The sequence below is a fragment of the Hemiscyllium ocellatum genome, chromosome 39 (genome assembly GCF_020745735.1).
Source record: "Hemiscyllium ocellatum isolate sHemOce1 chromosome 39, sHemOce1.pat.X.cur, whole genome shotgun sequence".
NCBI classification, from domain to species: Eukaryota; Metazoa; Chordata; class Chondrichthyes; order Orectolobiformes; family Hemiscylliidae; genus Hemiscyllium; species Hemiscyllium ocellatum.
In genome coordinates, this window is record NC_083439.1 from 40,053,289 (window position 1) to 40,076,619 (window position 23,331).

Below are 23,331 nucleotides of genomic sequence, written 5' to 3' on the forward strand. Positions count from 1 at the left end.
GCTCCTGGCCCATAGCCCTCTAAACCTTTCCTGTTCATGTACCTATCCAAATGTCTTAAAAGATTGTAATTGTACCAACTTCTTCAGTAAGTTCATTCCACTCAACCCACCTCATGTGTAAAAAGTTTGCCTCCTGTCTTTATTAAATTGCTCTCCTCTCACTGTAAGATGTGCCCCTAGTCTTGAAATTTCCTATCTACCACCAACTCTATCTGTACCTCGCGTTACTTTCTAAACTTCTGTCAGGTTGCCTCTCAATCTCTTGTGCTCCAGTGAAAAAAGTCCCAGTCCTTCTTTACAGTTCAAATCTTCTATAATGAGCAACATCCTGGTAATTCTTTTCTGAATCCTCTCCAGCTTGATAATACCCTTCCTATTAATTTCATCCATCACTTCCTCAGAAGTCCATTACAGCATTCTGTTTTCACTTGCGCTCCTTATTGTGCATCTAACATGATGTCATCAGACAACTGGAGTATAAAGTGTTCTCTTCCTTCGCACAAGTCATTGCCAAATATAGTAAAAACAGAAGCTAATACAAACTCCTGGTAAACACTACTTGTCACATTCTGCTAATTAGATAATGTGCCCATTATCCATCTTTGAGCCCTATCTTCTAGGCATTTTGCAAACATTTCAAATGGTTGGTTCCAGCTCCGTGTACTTTCATTTTTGTTGCATTATTTTGAATTGGTTCTGAACTTCCAGATAAATACCATCCATTAATGGTGTCATATCCGCTGCATTTGTGACCAACTTAATTAGAAATACAACTAGGTTTCTAAAGCATGACTTGTCTCTTATTCATCCTGCTTTCTCAACAGATCACGGAAACTGTTTATAAAGGAATACCTTTATATAAATAGACCAGCATGACCTATTTGTGATGTAAATTACAGGTATATTGTTACTAGTTAAGAATTTAGATTCTAAAGAAGTTATTTGTAAGAAATTGAAGAGTTAACATAGGAGTATTACCTGAAAGGAATACTCAACCTTCAATGTTCTTCCCTTGTTTGACAGACGCAAGACAGGGAGTCGACTCAGATGTGAATTAAACAAACCTTCTTTGTTTTTAACCCTTTAGGCACCAATACTCAATATAAAACATATATTCAAGTGGAACTTTTCCCTGTCAGGAGTATAAACTGCATGTTTTGCATTATATTATACATTTCTTTAAAATATCCTTCACTATTCTTCAGTTGTTTTACCCAATAGAAGATTTTCAGTTTGCAACATTACCTAAATCTAAAATTCCAATAGCTGATTTGTGCTTTTTGCTTTCAAACACTACATTGAAATCAATTGTGTTATGATCACTATTTGATAAATAGTCTCACAGTCAGGTTACTAATTAAATCCTACTCATTACTCATTATTAAATCCAATATTGCTTATCCCTTTGCATCTAGAACATACCTCACTCTCTCAGCAGAGTAGGTAAGGGCTGTTTGGCAGTGGCTGCTTGAAGGCTCGGTGACGTTTGTTTAATGGTTTAAATTTGAAAGTTATTTTTAAAAAAAAGCGCTGAGCAGACCCGGAAGCTGGTGTAGTGCAAGCTTACCTGGGTAAGTTGGTTTCTTTCCTATAAAGGCATGCAGGAGGGGACCAGCCCGAAGTCGTGGTCCACATTGGCACCAATGACATAGGTAGGAAGACGGATGAGGATGTTAGGCAGGCTTTCAGGGAGCTAGATTGGAAGCTCAGAGTTAGAACAAACAGAGTTGTTGTCTCTGGTTTGTTACCCGTGCCACGTGATAGAGAGTCGAGGAATAGGGAGAGAGAGCAGTTAAATGCGTGGCTACAGGGATGGTGCAGGAGGGAGGGATTCCGGTTTCTGGATAACTGTGATTCTTTCTGGGAAGGAGGGACCTCTATAAACAGGATGGTCTACACCTGAATCTGAGGGGCACCAGTATCCAAGGAGGAGGTTTGCTAGTGCTCTTTGGGGGGGTTTAAACTAACTCTGAAGGGGCATGGGAACCTAGACTGCAGCTTTAGGGTACAGGACCTTAAGTGTAGGGAGGTTAGGAACAAGGCATCGATCTCGAAGGAGGGTGCCTGTAAACAGGAAGGTGGCTTAAAGTGTGTATACTTCAATGCCAGAAGTATATATGAAATAAGGTAGGTGAACTTGCAGGTGGGTTGGTACCTGGGATTTCGATGTTGTGGCTATTACAGAGACATGGGTGGAACAGGGACAGGATTGGCTGTTGCAGGTTCCAGGGTTTAAATGTTTTAGTAGAGACAGAGGTGGGGGTAAAAGAGGGGGAGGTGTGGCATTGCTTGTCAAAGATAGTATTACAGCAGTGGAAAGGATGATGGATGAAGACTTGCCACCTGAGGTAGTTTGGACTGAGCTTAGAAATAGGTAAGGTGAGATCACCCTGTTAGGAGTTTTCTACAGGCCTCCTAATAGTCCTAGAGACGTAGAAGAAAGGATTGCGAGGATGATTCAGGAGAAGAGTGAAAGTAATAGGGTGGTTGTTATGGGGGACTTTAACTTTCCAGATATTGAATGGGAAAGCTATAGCTCGAGTTCGTTAGATGGGTTGGTGTTTGTCAATGTGTGCAGGAGGGTTTCCTGACACAATATGTAGACAGGCCAACAAGAGGTGAGGCCATACTGGATTTGGTTCTGGGTAACGAACCAGGCCAGATGTTAGAATTGGAGGTAGGTGAGCACTTTGGGGACAGTGACCACAATTCGGTGACTTTTACTCTAGTGATGGAGAGGGATAAGTGTGCACTACAGGGCAAGAGTTATAGCTGGGGGCAGGGAAATTATGATGCGGTGAGGCATGACTTAGGATGCGTGGCTTGGAAAAGTAGGCTTCAAGGGAAGGGTGCAATCGATATGTGGAGCTTGTTCAAGGAGCAACTATTGAGTGTCCTTGACAAGTATGTACCTGTCAGGCAGGGAGGAAAGGGTCTTGTGAGGGAGCCGTGGTTTAATAAGGAATTGGAATCCCTTGTTAAAGGGACGAGGGCGGCCTATGTAAAGATGAGGGGTGAAGGTTCAATTGGGGCGATTGAGAGTTATAAGGTAGCAGGAAGGATCTAAAGAGAGAGCTAAGAGCAGCAAGGAGAGCACATGAAAAGTCCTTGGTTGGTAGGATTAGGGAAAACCCAAAGGTTTTCTATAAGTATGTCAGGAATAAAAGAATGACTAGGGTAGGAATAGGTCCAGTCAAGGATAGCAGTGGGAAGTTGCGTGTGGAGGCTGAAGAAATTGGGGAGACACTGAATGAATACTTTTTGTCAGTATTCACTCAGGAACAGGACATTGTTGCCGATGTGAATATTGAGTCACAATTAATTAGAATGGAAGGCTTTGAGGTATGTAGAGAAGAGCTGTTGGAAATTCTGGAAAGGGTGAAAATAGGTAAGTCCCTTGGGCCTGATGGCATTTATCCTAGGATTCTCTGGGAAGCAAGGGAAGAGATTGCAGAGCCATTGGCCTTGATTTTTATGTTCTCCTTGTCTACAGGAATAGTGCCAGAAGACTGGAGGATAGCAAATGTGGTTTCCTTGTTCAAGAAGGGGAGTAGGGATAACCCTGGTAACTATAGGCCGGTGAGTCTCACTTCTGTTGTGGGCAAAGTCTTAGAGAGAATTGTAAGGGATAGAATTTATGAACATCTGGATAGGAATAATGTGATCAAGGATAGTCAGCACGGTTTTGTGAAGGGCAGGTCGTGCCTCACAAACATTATTGAATTCTTTGAGAAGGTGACTAAGGAGGTAGACGAGGGTAAAGTGGTAGATGTGGTGTATATGGATTTTAGTAAGGCGTTTGATTAGGTTCCCCATGGTAGGCTACTGCAAAAAATACGGAGGTATGGCATTGAAGGTGAGTTGGAGGTTTGGATTAGGAATTGGCTGGCTGGAAGAAGACAGAGGGTAGTAGTTGATGGTAAAGGTTCATCTGGAGTGCAGTTACCAGCGGTGTTCCACAAGGATCTGTTTTGGGACCATTGCTGTTTGTCATTTTTATAAATGACCTGGAGGAGGGGCTAGAAGGTTGGGTGGGCAAGTTTGTGGAAGATACGAAAGTCGGTGGAGTTGTTGACAGCGAGGAAGGATGTGCAGGTTACAGCGGGATATAGATAAGCTGCAGAGCTGGGCAGAAAGGTGGCAAATGGAGTTCAATGTCGCTAAGTGTGAAGTGATTCACTTTGGTAAGAATAACAAGAAGATGGGTACTGGGCTAATGGTCGGATACTTGGTAGTGTGGATGAGCAGAGGGATCTTGGTGTCCATGTACACAGATCTCTGAAAGTTGCCACCCCAGGTAAATAGTGCTGTGAAGAAGACATATGGCGTACTGGCTTTTATTGGTAGAGGAATAGAGTTCCGGAGTCCTGAGGTCATGTTACAGTTGTATAAGACTCTGGTGCGGCTGCATCTGGAGTATTGTGTGCAGTTTTGGTTGCCATACTATCGGAAGGATGTGGAGGCACTGGATCGGGTGCAGAGGAGGTTTACCAGGATGTTGCCTGGTATGGTAGGAAGATCATATGAGGAAAGGCTGAGGCACTTGGGGCTGTTTTCATTGGAGAAAAGAAGGTTTAGGGGTGACTTGATAGATGTGTACAAGATGATTAGGGGTTTAGATAGGGTTGACCATGAGACCCTTTTTCCACATACGGAGTCAGATATTACGAGGGGGCATAGCTTTAAATTAAGGGGTGGTAGGTATAGAACAGATGTTAGGGGTAGATTCTTTACTCAATGAGTCGTGAGTTCATGGAATGCCCTGCCAGTAACAGTGGTGGACTCTCCCTCTTTATGGGCATTTAAACGGGCATTGGATAGGCATATAGAACATAGAACATAGAAGGATACAGCGCAGTACAGGCCCTTCGGCCCTCGATGTTGCGCCGACCGAATCCTACCTAACCTATACTAGCCCAATAACTTCCAAATGCCTATCCAGTGCCCGCTTAAATGACCATAAAGAAGGAGAGTTCACCACTGATACGGGCAGGGCGTTCCATGAACTCACAACCCGCTGTGTGAAGAATCTACCCCTAACATCTGTCCTATACCTACCACCCCTTAATTTAAAGCTATGTCCCCTAGTAACACCTGACTCCATTAGCGGTAAAAGGTTCTTAGTATCTACCCTATCTAAACCCCTAATCATCTTATACACTTCTATCAGATCTCCCCTAAACCTTCTCTTCTCCAATGAGAACAGCCCCAAGTGCCTCAGCCTTTCCTCATAAGATTTTCCTACCATTCCAGGCAACATCCTGGTAAACCTCCTCTGCACTCGTTCTAAAGCTTCCACATCCTTCCTATAGTATGGCGACCAAAACTGCACACAATACTCCAGATGAGGCCGCACCAGAGTCTTATACAACTGCAACATGACCTCAGGACTCCGGAACTCAATTCCTCTGCCAATAAAGCCCAGTACACCATATGCCTTCCTCACAGCATATGGAGGATAGTGGGCTAATGTAGGTTAGGTGGGCTTGGATCGGCGCAACATCGAGGGCCGAAGGGCCTGTACTGAGCTGTATTTTTCTATGTTCTATGTTCTATACTGAAGAAGGAAGCTATTTTGGGTGCACTTGAGTAATTCATCACCGTTTTGACAGGGTCTTATTTGCCTCCCCCCAATCTGTGTGAAAGGTAAAATTCCCCATTAATACTAATCTGTTAATTTGCTATATAATTGCCTAACTTCTGAGTTTACACAAACTAGCACTTCAGAACTGCTACTAGGGCTCTATACAAGTATTATTACAGTTTTAGATCCACCTATATGGTCTCCATTGAATGCTTTGTCCTTCTAATATATTCCCACATCATTGAAGTATTTTGAATCAGTAAGACTGCTCCACCTCCTCTGCCATTTTCCCTATCATTCCTGTAAACCTTATACCTGGTATATTTATTTCCCAGTCCCAACCATCCTGCAACCATGTCTTAATAATAGCAGCTATATCATAAGATCCAATCTGAATTTGTGCCCACAGCTCATTGTAATTTATTTCTTACATTCCATGCATTTATTTATAGAACTCTTCTTTGGACTATAACCTTTTCCTCAGCACTGATACATAATTCACCTGTTTATTATTTCTCTTTTGGTTTAATCAATCCTTATTTTTGTTTTGCCATTCTCTGCTATTTCTGAATTAGGATTCCTGGCTATTTCTTTACTTTCTATCCCATTACTTGTTTTTGAAACTGTTCCAACTTCCCCCTCCCCATTTCAGTCTTTTCAGTGCCAATGAGCATGGGCTATACCTGTTCAGACCTCATCTCAGAAATAAACCCAGTGAACTTTTTTGAACAGCAACCAGTGCAAGCCTATTCCTCCTTGAATAACGAGGCAAAAATTGTACACAAGGTATGGTCTCACCAATACAGTGTTCAGTTGTCATTAGGAAAGGTGCTAGCCCAATGGGGTCACCATAGGCTATTCATCTCATGACCCAGTTATTGTTCTGGTGACCTGGGGTCAAATCCCTTCATGGCAAATGGTGGAATTTAAATTCAATAAAAATCTGGAATTAACTGACCATGGAACCGTTGTTGGTATTTTGGGAAAAACTCATATAATTCACTAATGCCCTTTAGGAAAGGAAACTGCCATTCTTACTGGCCCACATGTGACTCCAGACTTTCAACAACATGGTTGACTCTCAACTTTGGACAGTTAAGAAGGGGCAATGAATGCTGGTCCAGCTACCATTCCTATTTCCAGTGCATGAATTAAAAAAAACAAGATTCACTTTTTTTTAGATTCCTTACAGCATGGAAACAGGCCCTTTGGCCCAACAAGTCCACACTAACCCTCCAAAGAGCAGCCCACCCAGACCCATTCCCCTACATTCACCCCTGACTAAATTTAGCATGGCCAATTCACCAACCTGCACATCTTTGGACTGTGGGAGCAAACCAGAGCAAACCCACACTGACACAGGAAGAATGTGCAAACACCACATAGACAGTTGCCCGACGTGGGAATTGAATCCAGGTCCCTGGCGCTGTGAGGGAGCAGTGCTAACCCCTGAGCCACTGTGCAATCAACATTCCAATTGTCTTTCAAATACTCACTGTACAGGCATGCTAATATTTTGTAATTCATTCATGGGGAACTCAGATGTACACAAATCACAGCCAAAATAGACAATCTCACACTTTTCTCATTATATGCTATCTGCCAAACGTTAACCCACTCACTTAATCTATTGTCATCTCTTTGTAAACCTTTCAGATGATTTTTTTTCCCCCCATCGTGACATTGGGCCAACATTTGAAAGTCATCATGGTTTATATCAGTTGATGAATGCACTAGAGAACCCTGCTTCAGACTTAGGAACAAAGTGACAGAAATTCAAAAGATGCTGCTAACTTAACATGCCATAATGAAATGCAGTAAGATGAGTTATCTATGTTTATATTGCAGTGTAATGATAGTGCTCTTTTTCGAAAGACTACATTTCCACTATATTGGATGGCACTGCAAAAGTCTTCAGATGCATGAGAGTAGTTTATCCACTGGAAGTAAGGTGCTGTTCCTGTATTCTACAATATTGGAATTCAGATTTGGCCATGTTACTTGTTACCTTTTACATTAAAATTCAACTTTGGCATCTTTTTCACAGCTTGGGCCAATGGATAGGTTTCTGACTAACTTGAAAAGCTATAAAAAAGAAGGATTTGGGAAGGAAATGGGGTTAGTACTGATGGACATTTTGATCAGCATGGACCAGTTTGGGCTGAAGGGCCTGACTCTGTGATGTAGGACTCTAAGTATATTTATAATGGGGGACTTGAAATATCCCAAAATAAACTGGAATAGTAAAAGAACATTAAGGGGCAAGAACTCTCAGATGGTCATACCGTAGCCATCACTGAGAACAACGGCTTGCTGGGCCTGGTTCATGGGAATGAGGTCGGACCAAGTAGATCAGGTGTCAGCAGCAGAATGTTTAGGATATAATGATCACAACACTAAAAGCTTAGGCCAACCATAGCAAAGGATGAAAATCAATCCAAATAACAATGATTAACTTGATTGGAGTAAGAAATTGAAGATAAATGTTGGGAGGGGAAACAGCAGCTGAACATTGGGCAACTTTTCAAAGAGGCATTTTTGGTGCAGTCAAGGTACAAAAAAGCTATTGTTAACAAAGTTAGATCTCTGGACAAGGAAAGAAATAGAAATTAAAACAAAGAAGAAAAATGTTTGCTTATGATAAATGTCAGGTAGAAAATACAATTGGGAATCAGGCCGAATGTAATATATTGGGCAGCGGGTGTAAAAGCTAAGAGAGGCTGGCAGCTAATGTTAAAAAAGGGGAATTTGAAGATCTTCCACATTTCTTACAAGTAGTAAAGGGAGGTAAGAAAAGTTCTGAAGTTCTGAAAAGTTCAGAGTTAAACTCTAAACCTTAACTCTGTTTCCCTCTTTACAGATGCTGCCAGACATTTTCAGTTTCTGCAGCATTTTATGTTTTTATTGAATCTAAGAATATGAAGGAAGAGAGAGTGGAAATTCCCGAGGCACTGGCCTTAATTCTTCAGTCTTGTTGGTGACAGAAGACTGGAAAATTGCAAGCATTACACCTTTGATCAAAAAGGGTGTAGAGATAAGTTCAGCATCTTTAAGCCAGTCAGTTGTGATAAAGAAACTGCAGAAGCTCACTAAGACTCCTTTGAGCACCTCTCCCCTCCAAGAAGGACAGCTGATACATAAGAACACCATCACCTGCATGTTCTTCTCCAAACCACACACCATTCTGACTTGGAACTAGTTTGTCATTCCTTTCCTGTTACTGCAAAATGCTGGAAACCCGTAACAGACTGTGGATGTACTTCCAACCCAAGGACCACAGCATTCAAAAAAGCTACTCACTACCAAATTCTCGAGGGCAGTTGGAGATGGGCAAATTCTACGCTGGTCAATGATGCCCAGATCCCATAAAATGGTAAGTTAAAGAAAAAGTCTGAGGATTGGGCTTTAAACCAAGAGGTGTGGGAGAGTATTAGGAGCTTTGGAAATCAAAAAGAATCATGGAGTTGGCAAAGAAAGGAAAGAGAGAGTTTAATGGTAATACCATGCAGAGAATAATATGTTTAAGAAAATGATTCTGAGTGTACAAAGCATTCACAGTAAGAAGGGTGAACTAATGACACAAGTTAGTGGTTTAGATGTAATGGCCAATCCAGAGACATGCTTACGAACTTGGGAAATAATCTTTCCATGGTACATAAGATTTCAAAGAGAATGGAAAAGGAGGAGGGTTGACTGTATTAGAAAAGTGTGATACAAGGACAATAGTGAAGGAGGATCTTGGCTCTGATAATTCAAGAATTAGAATCAGTATTGGTGGAGATTAGGAAAAGCAATAAGTCAGAAAACACTGATGGGACTAATTGATAATAATAGCTATACCATTGGACAACATATTAGAGCTTGTAACATCAAATGCGACATAGTCATATCTGCAGAGTTGATCTGGAAGATGAGGTCCGTCAATTCAAGATCAAGTATGATGCAGTGAGACAGGGTTAATTAGTAATAGAAAATTCATTGCGAAATGGTGATTATAATACAACTGAATTCCACCTCAAGTTTGAAAGCACCCCTCCCAAATCAGGATTGAAATGTAAGTAAATAGATATGATGGCAGAGCTGGATGAGGTTGGTTGGGTATTTGAACTAAAAAGGGTATGAAAGTAAATAAACATTGGAAAACATTTGTTGAAACAATTTAAAATGGTCAATAAAACATATTCCATTGTATCACAAAAACTCAGCAAGAAAGATCCACTCTCCAGTCCTCTCTGTTGCATTCAGCTTATCTTTGCTTCACATTGATATGGTTTGGTCAACTTATATCTTTGGATTTTTCAACCCCCCTTCACTCAATACATCAAATGGTTAGTTTAAAAATCATTGATCTCTACTCTGATCATAGTTGCTGGTGCACTCATATGTTTGGGTGCTCTGTTCCCATAGTATCCCCATACAAATCCAAATATTAAATAGTAATCCCATACAGTATAACATTCGTACGTATGTGAATAAGCAACTCTTGTGGAATATAAGAAGGTGACTAGATGGTTTGTACAAAATATTCAAGTGCTACAAGATCATTTGATTAGATTCCCTACAGTGTGGAAACAGGCCCTTCAGCCCAACCAGTCCAAACCGACCCTCCGAAGAGTAACCCAACCAGACCCACTTCCCCCTGACTAATGCACCTAACATTATGGGCAATTTAGCATGGTCAATTCACCTGAACTTTTTCAAGTGCTACAAGATCATTTGGCACATGCATCTACAAGATTTTGGCAATATTTGGAACATGATGCTGACTCAAACAGACCTTGTGACTAAGACAAGTACATGTGAGCAGGTCTTCAAACTGTTTATTCTCCCTGGAAATAGTGTTTGGGAGCATTGTCCTCAGTTGTTGGTGTTTGTTGTTTCTTCATCTGAAAAACATCTATGGTTACATATAGAGAATGCTGGTTGGTCAACTTGTGTACAGCTAACAGAGCTCCTGGGGTGAAATAATTTCCTTCACAGTATTGGTGTTGTCCACACACTGTTATTCACACTATTGGTGTTGTCACTTAATAAAAATGTGGTTCTTTGCACACCTTGGACGCCTTCGCTGCCACTATGAATGTGGGATTCCCATCTCTGGCCATCATAGTGGCAATAATTTTGCAGTCGTATCCATGCCACTGTTTTTCACCTTAACTTGTTTCTGATGTAACCAGTCTGTGACCCAGGATGACTTGGTGAGCAAATAAATATAACAAGAAATAATCTTGGATGGAAGATGTAGAATCCATATGGGTGGAGGCAAGAAATTAAAAAGACAACTGATAAGAAAGTCTATTGGCTCCCTAACAGTGGCTTAAGGTAGGACAGAGAATAAATCAGAAGATAATGAAAACATCTGACAAAGACAATACACTAACCATGGATGACTTTTAATCTCCATGTGGATTGGGATAGTCAAATTCGCAGAGGAAGCCGCAAGGAAGAATTTATCGAGTATATTTAGGTCAGTTTTAAAGAACAATGTGATGGGCGCAACCAGGAATCAGGCTATGTTGGATCTGATGATGTGTAATGAGGAAGATTCAATAAATGATGACAGACTAAATGATCCCTTTGGAAACAGTGGCCATAACTAAATTTACTATTTAGTTGGGGAGGAAAGAACTTGATCAGAAACAACTGTGCTAAGCTTCAGTACGGGCAATTACAGAGGAATAAGGGTAGAGCTGGCTGGAATGGACTGGAAAGAGAGATTAGCATTAAAGAAAGTTGAGAAACAGTGGCAGACATTTAAGAAAACAATTCAGGGATCACAGCAAGGATGCATCCTAGTGAGGAAGGAGGATTCTAGGTAGGGGATAAACTAACCATGGTTAACCAGGGCTGCTAAGGAATAGTTTCAAATTAAAATTAAATTAAAAATGTTTTTAAAGTACACAAATTGTCAAAGATGAATAATAAGCCAGAGAACTCGGGAAGTTCTTTCAAAAACAAATTAGTTAAAAAAAATGGAGAAGATAAACTTTGAAGGTCAACTTGCAAGGAATATCAAGATGGACAGCAAGAATGTCTTTAAGTATATAAAAAGAGGGAAGCTATAGTGAACATAGGCCTCTCAGACAATGAGCCTGGGAAAGAATAATGGAATGGCCAAACATGCTATTCATGTCTTCTACTGTGAAGACTAATGCATTCCAAAGTTATTAAATATTCAAAGGACAAAAAAAAGGAGAGGAAATAACTACGAGAAAAAAAAGGAAACTGATGTGGATGCATCCTGGAATTTTAAATGAAGTAGTTAGAGATTCTATAAAAGCTAAAGAATGGAAGGATTTAGGAGTCCCCATACATGGATAGTAATATTCCAAGCATTAGATTCTGGAAAAGTCCTAGAGGACTGGAAAATTGCCAATGTGACACAGCTTTATTTGAAAGTGAAGGTGCCAAAAAAAGTAACAAATGTTAGTTATTTGAACATTAGAGTCTATTATAAGGGATGTAATAGCTGAATATTTGGAAATATATGGTAATATCAAGTAGAGTCAGCATAGTTTCATGAAGGTGAAATCATACCTGACAAATGTGTTAGCATTCTTTGAGGTGGTAATAAGCAGGTACAGATAAAAGAGGAAGCAGTCGATGTGATATATTTGAATTTCCAGGAGTTTGAGAAAGTGCTATACATTCAGATCCTTAGTAAGATAAGAATCTATGGTGTTGGGGGTGGCATATTGTGGCTAGAGGATATGCTAACTAAGGCAGAGTTGGGGCAAGGAGCATTTTCAATTTGGCTACTTGCAACTAGTGATGTGCCACATGCATTGTGGATGACACTAAGTAGGTGGGGAGGCAAATGGTGAGGATAACAAGGAATCTGCAGAGAGATATAGACAGGTTGTGTGAGTGGGTAAAAACAGGGAGGATAAAATAAAAATGTGATTATACACATTGATAGGAAGGAGAGGAACTGAATATTATTTTAGTGGAGCAAGACTACAGAAAGGCAGCACATTGGCTCAGTGGATAGCACTGCTGCTTCACAATGCCAGGAATGCGGATTTGATTCTGGCCTTGGGTGACTGTCTGTGTGGAATTTGCATACTCTCTCTGTGTCTGCATGGGTTTTTTTCCAGGTGCTCCAGTTTCCTCCAGCTGTCCAAAGGTTTGTAGGTTAGGTGAATTGGCCATGCCAAATTGCCCATTGTGTTCAGGGTTGCGTAGGTTAGGTATGTTAGTCAGGGGTAAATGTAGATTAATAGGGTGGGGGAATGGGTCAGGTTGGGTTACTCTTCAGAGGGTCGATGTGGACTTTTTGGGCCAAATGGCCTGTTTCCACCTTGTAGCGATTCAATAAAAGCTAAAGAAGGATTTAGGAGTCCCCATGCAAAAATCACCAAAAAACTAATATCCAAATAATAGGGAAAGCAAATGGAATACTGGCTTTTATTTCAAAGGGAATAGAGCATGAAAGATTTTGCCAGAGAAATTCTACAGGACACTAATCAGACCACAGCTGTGATACTGTGAACAATTTTGTTATCCTTCTCTAAGGAAATATATAGGAGGCAGTCCAGAGAAGGACCACTAAATTAATGCCAGGTATTAATGAACTGTCTTATGAGGAGGGGTTGAGTGGGTTGAACCTGTACGCTTCAGACTTTAAATCATTGAGAGGCAACCGTATCAAAACAAGATTCTTAGGTAGCTTGACAGGATGGATGCAGAAAGGTGGTTTCACCTTGTAGAAGAGACTTGGACATAGAACATAGAACATAGAAAGATACAGCACAGTACAGGCCCTTCGGCCCTCGATGTTGCGCCGACCGAATCCTACCTAACCTACACTAGCCCAATAACTTCCAAATGCCTATCCAATGCCCACTTAAATGACCATAAAGAAGGAGAGTTCACCACTGCTACTGGCAGGGCATTCCATGAACTCACAACCCGCTGTGTAAAGAATCTACCCCTAACATCTGTCCTACACCTACCACCCCTTAATTTAAAGCTGTGTCCCCTAGTAACACCTGACTCCATTAGCGGTAAAAGGTTCTCAGTGTCGACCCTATCTAAACCCCTAATCATCTTATACACCTCTATCAAATCTCCCCTAAACCTTCTCTTCTCCAATGAGAACAGCCCCAAGTGCCTCAGCCTTTCCTCATAAGATTTTCCTACCATTCCAGGCAACATCCTGGTAAACCTCCTCTGCACTCGTTCCAATGCCTCCACATCCTTCCTATAGTATGGCAACCAAAACTGCACACAATACTCCAGATGAGGCCGCACCAGAGTCTTATACAGTTGCAACATGACCTCAGGACTCCGGAACTCAATTCCTCTACCAATAAAGCCCAGTACACCATATGCCTTCCTCACAGCACTATTTACCTGGGTGGCAACTTTCAGAGACATAGGGCATAATCTCAAAACAAGGAGTTGCACATTAAAGACATAATGAGGAGAAATGTCTTTTCCCAGAGCGCAGTGATTCTGTGGGCTATTTTATCAGAGAGAGCTGTTGAGGCTGGATCATCAAGCCTGTAATAGATAAATTTTTAGTCATTATGGGAATTGAGGGTTATGGGGTAAAAAGGCAGGAAAGTGGAGTTGAGGGTTATCAGATCAGTCAGGATCTCATTGACTATTCAGAGCAGAGTCAATAGAATGAGTGGCCTACTGCTGCTTTTATGTGTTATGGATAGCTTGGCTGTGTTGTTCTCATGCAATTGACCAGACAGAATTTACAGAGGGTGATCGAAATTCTGAGTCCTATAACATTTCACATCTGAAAAATAACACAAATTCGATATCCGACCCAGTTTCTGAATGTCTCGATCATTGATTTAACTATCCTGACCATTTGCTACCAACTCATTTGAACAAGGATATCAGCGTGATGATATGATATGGATGATGGATTATCAATCACACATACCCTAGGTCAGTTTTGCTATATACTGTGGAGGCAGCAGTACTAACCACTGAGCCACCATAAATATACCTGGAAAACTGGAATGACATCAATAATACTGGCCACTGCTGTACTCCAAATCCTGAGCTAATGACAACTGGGAATTTGGAGTTGCTGATCACGGGCAGATAGTCTTACCTGCCATGGTATCGAGTGTTGCTAACTTGATTCCATGGAGACTGTAGTATGTCAAAAGATTGTCCTGTTGACTGACTTGGTAGTCCTAGCATTCATCACAATCTTTAATTACCTATATGGTCAATGTCCTTCTGTTATTAGGTCAGACTGTTGCCTCACCTCTATTCCCATGGGACCCTCACGGGGCTGATAAATGATGTTAAGCTTAAGTGACCAAATGAGAATGAATCCCACTGGATATACAAATGCCCTAGGCATGGACCAATGTGTTCTCAGATCCATAGGGATCTCCTGTTTGTTCTCTGGCCAACCATCAATAACAAATCTGTCACAGAGTTTGGAGGAGCATCTCCCTGTGTAGTTACTGTCAGCTGTTCCAACTGGAGATTTATTTTTTTTACCATCCTAAGTTTACATACAGTATGTTCAGCTGGACAGAGAGTTACGCCTTGTTTATAAATTGGAATCTTGAGATACCTCTGGAGTTGAGGTAGTGCTCTAGTAAGCAATTTTTTCCAAACCAATTTCAGCAGCTTATAATCTCTATCACCATTGGGCAGCATGGTGGCTCAGTGGTTAGTACTGCTGCCTCACAGCACCAGGGACCCAGGTTCAGTTCCCACCTCGGGCAACTGTCTGTACACATGTTCTCCCCATGTCTGCATGGGTTTCCGTCCACAGATGTGCAGGTCAGGTGAATTGGCCATGCTAAATCATCCATAGTGTTAGGTATAGAGGGGATGGGTTGCTTTTCGGAGGGTCGGTGTGGACTTGTTGGGCCGAAGGGCCTGTTTCCACACTGTAGGGAATCTAACCTAATCAAAAAACCATCAACTCTTTGTCAACTATGTGCATATGAACCTAGTGATCCTGAAGACAAGTGCAACAACTTTACATTGAATTTTGGATAATTATGTTGGTGAAAACCTTTGAACCAAATATAACAATCTTCTTGTCTTGAAGGAAACACACACCAAAACCTTTCTAGAAGACACTGGTTGTCTTCCAAATTATTAAAAGATAATGGACAAGTCTGTGCCCCAGGTCTACACTAACCCAACACTTCATATGGGAGCTGTTTTGGGATAGTCACCATTTTGAATTTGAATTTGTACAGACTGGCTGTGAGCAATCCTTCAGTGAAGATCCCCAGGAAGTATTCTGAGCCATACCAAGGAGATGGTTCACAAATCAGACAGCAAAAGTTGGAAGGCATGTAGCAGCCAACTGCTGTTCTGCTGAAATAATATCGACAAGTTGCAAGTTTAAAAACTGTAGAACTAGTGAAGAGAAACAACCTCCCCTCTTTCTCTGAAATCCTGCTGACTTGCTGAGTCCAACCATACACACAATATTAACTGTTCAATTACAAAAGGCTTCAGATTGTTGATCCCAACTTTAGCTTTTCAAGAGACAAAGTACTGAAGATGCTGGAAATCAAACAGAATGCTGGAGAATTTCCAATGAAGAGAGTCAGACTAGACTCAAAACATTAATTCTGCTTCTGTCGCCACGTCTGCTAAGTTTCTTCATCATTCTCTGGGTTTGTTAAAGTATACAAACCCTTCACTTCAAAAAGATAACTTACAAGTTGTACCAGGCCTACAGCGATCTTGGAGACTGATCTTTCTAAGCATTTTTCATCTGTATTAATCTTTACAGGCATACTTTTTTAGCTATTAACTTTGTCACTTTTACTTGGATAGCTACAGTGCTGTTTTTTTTTAAAACTATGAACTAGTTTAAGACTGAAGATTTCTTGTTGGTGCAATTAAATTGAAACATTCAAAGCCTAAAGTTGGCTTTAAATGAGCTGAAAAGTATGGTGCTGGAAAAGCACAGCAAGTCAGGCGGCGTCTGAGGAGAATCAGGAATGAGCTTTCTCCCCTTCCCTCCCATCCTTACAACCCTCATTCTTTCCCCTATCCACATCCTTCCCCTGCTTTCCCCTCTCTTCCCCACTTTCTGCCATCCTTTCTCACATTCCCCCATCCTTTCACCCCTTGCCCCCTTCCTTTCATCCTTCCTCCAATCCTTTCCCCTTCCCTATCCTTAAACACCTCATTCTTTCCCCCGCCCCCATCCTTTCCCCCTTCCCCCAATCCTTTCCCCCTCCTCCATCCTTACACACCTCATTCTTTCCCCTTGCCCCCATCCTTTCCCCCTTCCTTACACACTTTATTCTTTCCCCTTCCTCCTCATCCTTTTCCATCTTCCCTTCCATCCTTTCCCCACTTACCCCCACCCTTTTCCACCTTCCCACTCCTTCCTTTTCCACCTTGCCCCCCATCCTTTTCCCCTTTCCCCACATCCTTTCACCCCTTCCCCCAACCTTGCCCCCTTCCTCCCATACTTTTCTCCCTACTCAACCCATCCTTTCCCCAATCACCCCATTCTTTCACCCCTTCCCCCATCCTTTTTCCCCTTCCCTTCCCCATCCTTTCCCCTCATTCTTTCACCTCTTTCCCCATTCTTTCCCCACATCCTTTCATCCCTTCCCCTAATCTTCCCCCCTTCCTTTCTCACCCTGTCCTCATCCTTTCCCACTTTTCCCTACATCCATTCCCACTTTCCCTTGATATCCTTTCCCACCTTCCCCCATCCTTACACCCCTCATTCTTTCCTCTTCCCCATTACCCCATCTTTCCCTCCTTCCCCCAATCTTGCCTCTATCCTTTCCCCCACGTCCCCATCCTTCCCCAAAACTCCTCCCAACCTCTCCCTCCATCCTCATCCTTCACCCCCATACCCCATCCTTCCCCTCCTTCCCTCCTACACCCCATCCTTTCCCCTCTTCCACATCATTTCCCCCTTACCCCTCATCTTTGTCCCCTTCCCGAATCCTTCCCCCTTGCCTCCATCCTTTCACCCTTCTCCCCAACTGTCCCCCTTACTTTTCCCATTCCCCCATCCTTTCCCCTTCCCTTCCCCCTTTGCACTCAACCTTTTCCCCATTTCCCCTCATCATTTCATCCCTTCCCTGTCATTCTGTCCCTCCTTCCCCCAGTTCACCATCATCCTTTCCCTCCACCTTTCCCCCTTCACCCATCCTTGCCCCATCCATTCTCCTTCTCCCAACTTTTTCCCCTTCCCACATCCCTTTCCCCACCCCCATTCCTTCCCCCTGCCTCTCAAACCTTCCCCCTGCCCCTCCATCCTCCCTCCTAACCCCATCATTTCCCCTTCCCCCATCTTTTCCTCCTACTCCCATCTTTTCCTCCTTCCTCAATCTTTCCCCCCATCCTTGCCTTCCTTTCCCCAATCCTTTCCCCCAATCCTTGCTCCTGGTCCCTGATTCTTGTCCCGCTTCCCCTCTATCCTATCCCTCATCCTTCCCCTTCCCAATCCTTCCCACGTCCCCCAAGCCTTTCCCCTTCCCCGATCCTTTCCCCCAACCCCACTCTTTCCCCCATCCTTTCCCGCTTGGCCCCCTATCCTTCCCGCCCTCCTTTCCCCCTTGGCCCCTATCCTATCCCCCATCCTTTTCCCACTTCCCCCTCCAACCTTTCCCCTACACCACTTCCTCCTTCCACCTCCATCCTTCCCCCCCTTCACCCCATCCTTGTCCCTTTCCTCAACTTTTCCCCCTTTCCCCTTTTACATCCATCTTTTCCCCCATTCCCCCATCTTTTCAGCACATCCTACCCCCTTCCCCACTTCCCTTCATCTTTTCCCGCTTCTCTGTCTTTTCACCCTTCTCCCAACCCTATCCCTGCATCCTTGCTACCTTTTCCTACTCCTTGCCCCCCTTCACCCCAATCCTTGCCCACTCACCCTGTCCTTGGCCTCCTTCCCTCATTCCTTTCCACTCCCCCCATCCTTTCCCTCACATCCTTCCCCCTTTGGCCCCATCCTTTTTCCCCTTCTCCTTCCATCCCTTCTCCTCTATGCCTTTCCCGTCCCTCCCTCCCTATCCTGTCCATCCTTTCCCCCTTCTCCCATCCTTCCCCCACATCCTTGACCCCTTTCCCCAATTCTTGCCCCTTCCCCCAATCCTTTCCCTGCATCCTTGCTCCCTTCAGCCCAATCCTTGCCCACTCACCCTGCTCCTTGGCCCCCTTCCCTTCACCCTTGCCCCCTTCCCCAACCCCTCATCCTTGCCCCCTTCCCCCAATCCTTTCCCCACATTCTTGCCCTTTTCCCCAATCCTTGTCCCAGCTCTGTCATCCTTGTCCCACCTCCCCCTATTCTTGCCTCCATCCTTCCCCCTTCCCCCATCCTTCCCATATCTGTTCCCCCAGCTCCCATTCTTTCCCCATCCCATCTTTTCCTCCTTCCCCCACATTTTCCCCACCCTTGTCCCCTTCCCACATCCTTTCCCACCCCCCATGCTTGCCCCCTTTTCCCAATCCTTTCTTCCTTGCCCCAATCATTTCCCCACATCCTTGCCCCCCTTTCCCCAATCATTTCCCCTTCCCTGATTCTTTCCCCCTTCCTTTCTCTCTCTTCCCCCCCAACTTGGCCCCCTATTCTTTTCCCCTTCCCCCTATCCTTGGCCCTCCAATCCTTCCCCTCATCACTTCCCCCTTCACAGCTTCCTCCTTCCACCTCCATCCTTTCCCCTTCTCCCATCCTTGCCCCTTTCCCCCATCCTTCCCCCTTTCTCACCCATCTTTTCCCGCTTCCCTGTCTTTTCCCTTTCTCCCATTCTTCTCACACATCCTTACCCTCCTCCTCCAATCCTTGCCCCCCTCCTCTCAATCCTTCCCCCTTCCCCCCATCCTTTCTCTTCTATCCTTCCCCCCTTGGCCCCATCCTTTTTCCCCTTCCCCTCCATGCCTTTCCCCTCCCTCCCTTCGCCCTCCATCCTTTCCGCCTTCTCCCATCCTTCCCCCAATCCTTGTCGCTTCCCTAATCGTTTCCCTGCATCCTTGCCCCCTTTCCCCAATCCTTGCCCCTTCACCATATCCTTTCCCCCTTTGCCCATCCTTCCCCCACATTCCTGCCCCCTTCCTACAATTCGTTCCCACTTCCCCAATCCTTTCCCTGAATCCTTGCCTCCTTTGCCCACTCATTGCCCCTCTTCACCCCAACCCTTGCCCACTCACCCTGTACTTGGCCCCCTTCCCTCCACCCTTGCCCCCTTACCCCACCCGTCAATCCTTCCCCTTCCTCCATTCCTTTCCCCCTTGGCCCCATCCTTTCCCCCTCCATCCTCCCTGCCTTCACCCCATCCTTTCCCCGCATCCTTGCCCCCGTCCCCCAATCCTTGCCCCCTTCCTCCCATCTGGTTCCCCCTTTCTCCTCCCTCAGTTCCCTCTTCATCCCTTTCCTCTCCCTCGGTTCCCCCTCCATCCGTTTCCCCTTTCACCTTCATTCCTTTCTCCGCCCTCCCTTGCCCCCTATCCTTTTCCCTTTCCCCCTCCGTCCCTTTCCTCTTCATCCTTTCCACCTTCACCTCTTCACCCTCCATCGCTTCCCCCTTCCACCTCTATCCCTTCACCTTCCATCCTTTCCCCACATCCCTGCTGCCCTTCCCCCATCTGGTTCCTCTTTCCCCTCCCTCCATTCCCCCCCATTTCCCCATCCCGAACTCCCCCCATCCTTTCCCTGTCCCTCATCACCTCATCCTTGCCTACTTCCCACCATCCTTCCCTCACTCCTTTTACCTCTCCCCCATCCTTTCCCCTCCCATCCCTGCTCCTCACAATCCTTCCCCCTTTCACCAATCCTTCCCACATAATCCTTTCCCGCTTCCCCCACAATTCTACCCCATCCTAACACCTCTCCTGCCCCCTTCTTTCCCAGTCCCTCCTTCTCCCCTGACTTTGCTCCTTCTCCTCCTTTACCCGCTCGCTCCTTCCTTCCCCTCCGCACTCTCCCTCCTCCCCGCACTCTCCCTATCCTCCCCCCGCACTCTCCCTTGTCTCACCACCGCACTCTCCCCCCTCTCCCCCCTGTCCCCGCCTCACTCTCCCACCTCTCCCCCCACGCACTCTCCCTCCTCTCTCCCCCCACTCTCCCTCCTCCCCCCACTCTCCCTCCTCTCCACCCCCCAACTCTCCCTCCTCTCCTCCCCCTCGCACTCTCCCTCCTCTCCTCCCCCTCGCACTCTCCCTCCTCTCCTCCCCCTCGCATTCTCCCTCCTCTCCTCCCCCTCGCATTCTCCCTCCACTCTCCCTCCTCTCCTCCCCCTCGCACTCTCCCCCCTCTCCTCCCCCACACTCTCCCTCCTCTCCCCCTGCACACTCTCCCTCCTCTAGCTCTGCACTCTCCCTCCTCTCGCTCCCCACTCTCCCTCCTCTCCTCCCCCTCGCACTCTCCCTCCACTCTCCCTCCTCTCCTCCCCCTCGCACTCTCCCTCCTCTCCCCCTGCACTCACCCTCCTCTCCACCCGCGCACTCTCCCTCCTCTCCACCCGCGCACTCTCCCTCCTCCACCCTCCGCACTCTCCCTCCTCTCTCCCCCCACTCTCGCACTCCTCTCCTCCCCCTCGCACTCTCCCTCCTTTCCTCCCCCCCACACTCTCCCTCCTCTCCCCCTGCACATTCTCCCTCCTCTCCCCCCCCGCACTCGCCTTCCTCTCCTCCCCCTCTACACTCACCCTCCTCTCCCCCTCGACCTCTCCCTCCGCACTCTCCCTCCTCTCTCCCCCCTAATCTCCCACGCTCTCGCTCTCTCCCTCCACCTCCCCCGCACTCTCCCTCCTCTCCTCCCCCTACACTCACCCTCCTCTCCCCCCTGCTCTCTCCCTCCTCTCCCCACGCACTCCCCCTCCTCTCTACCCCGCCTGCCCTCCTCTCCAGCCCCCTCGCACTCCTCTCCACCCCCCTCGCACTCTCCCTCCTCTCTCCCCCACTCTCCCGCCTCCCCCCCACTTTCCCTCCTCCCCTCCCCCACACTCTCCCTCCTCTCCACCCGCGCACTCTCCCTCCTCTACCCTCTGCACTCTCCCTCCTCTTGCCCCTGCACTCTCCCTCCTCTCCTCCCGACACACCTCTCCCTCCTCTCCTCCCCCCACTCTCTCTCCTCTCTCCCCCCATTCTCCCTCCTCTCCTCCCCCCCACTCTGCCTCCTCTTGTCTCCCCCACACTCTCTCTCCTCTCCTGCCCCTCCGCACTCTCCCTCCTCTCCATCCCGCACTCTCCCCCTCCCCCCACTCTCCATCCTCTCCACCCCCTCGCACTCTCCCTCCCCTCCTCCCCCCACACTCTCCCTCCTCTCCCACGCTCTCGCTCTCTCTCTCCTCTCCACCCCGCTCGCACTCCTCTCCTCTCCTCCCACCGCACTCTCCCCCCCACTCTCCCTTCTCTCCCCCCGCACTCTCCCTCCTCTCTCCCCCCACTCTCGCACTCCTCTCCTCCCCCTCGCACTCTCCCTCCTCTCCTCCCCCCACACTCTCCCTCCTCTCCCCCCGCACTCTCCCTCCTCTCCCCCTGTACATTCTCCCTCCTCTCCCCCCGCACTCCTCTTCCTCTCCTCCCCCCCTACACTCACCCTCCACTCCCCCTCGCTCTCTCCCTCCTCTCCCCACGCACTCTCCCTCCTCTCTACCCCGCTCGCACTCCTCTCCTCTCCTCCCCCCAACTCTCCCTCCACTCCTCCCCCTCGCACTCTCCCCCTCTCCTCCCCCCCACTCTCCCTCCTCTCCTCCCCCTCGCACTGTGCCTCCTCTCCTCCCCCTCGCACTCTCCCCCTCCTCCCCCACAGTCTCCCTCCTCTCCCCACGCACTCTCCCTCCTCTCCCCCTCACTCTCCCTCCTCTCCCACTCTCTCGCACTCTTCCTCCTCTCCCCCTGCACATTCTCCCTCCTCTCCTCCCCGCACTCCCCCTCCTCTCCTCTACGCTCACCCTCCTCTCCCCCCGCTCTCTCCCTCCTCTCCCCACGCACTCCCCCTCCTCTCTACCCTGCTTGCACTCCTCTCCACCCCCCCTCGCACTCCTCTCCACCCCCCTCGCACTCTCCCACCTCTCCCCCCACGCACTCTCCCTCCTCTCTCCCCCCACTCTCCCTCCTCTCTCCCCCCAACTCTCTCCTCTCCTCCCCCTCGCACTCTCCCTCCTCTCCTCCCCCTTGCACTCACCCTCCTCTCCTCCCCTGCACTCTCCCTCTCCTCCCCCTCGCACTCTCCCCCTCTCCTCCCCTACACTCTCCCTCCTCTCCACCCTCCGCACTCTCCCTCCTCTTGCCCGCGCACTCTCCCTCCTCTCCTCCCCACACACTCTCCCTCCTCTAATCCCCCACTCTCCCTCCTCTCTCCCCCCATTCTCCCTCCTCTCTCCCAACACTCTCCTCCTCCCCGCACTCACCCTACACCCCTCCCCCACTCTCCCTCCTCTCCTTCCCCGCACTCTCCCTCCTCTCCTCCACCCAGCCCCGCACTCTCCACCCCTCCACTCTCCATCCTCTCCTCCCCCCGCACTCTCCCTCCTCTCGCCTGCACATTCTCCCTCCTCTCCTCCCCCTACACTCACCCTCCTCTCCCCCCTGCTCTCTCCCTCCTCTCCCCACGCACTCCCCCTCCTCTCTACCCCGCCTGCCCTCCTCTCCAGCCCCCCTCGCACTCCTCTCCACCCCCCTCGCACTCTCCCACCTCTCCCCCCACGCACTCTCCCTCCTCTCTCCCCCCACTCTCCCTCCTCTCTCCCCCAACTCTCTCCTCTCCTCCCCCTCACACTCTCCCTCCTCTCCTCCCCCTTGCACTCACCCTCCTCTCCTCCCCTGCACTC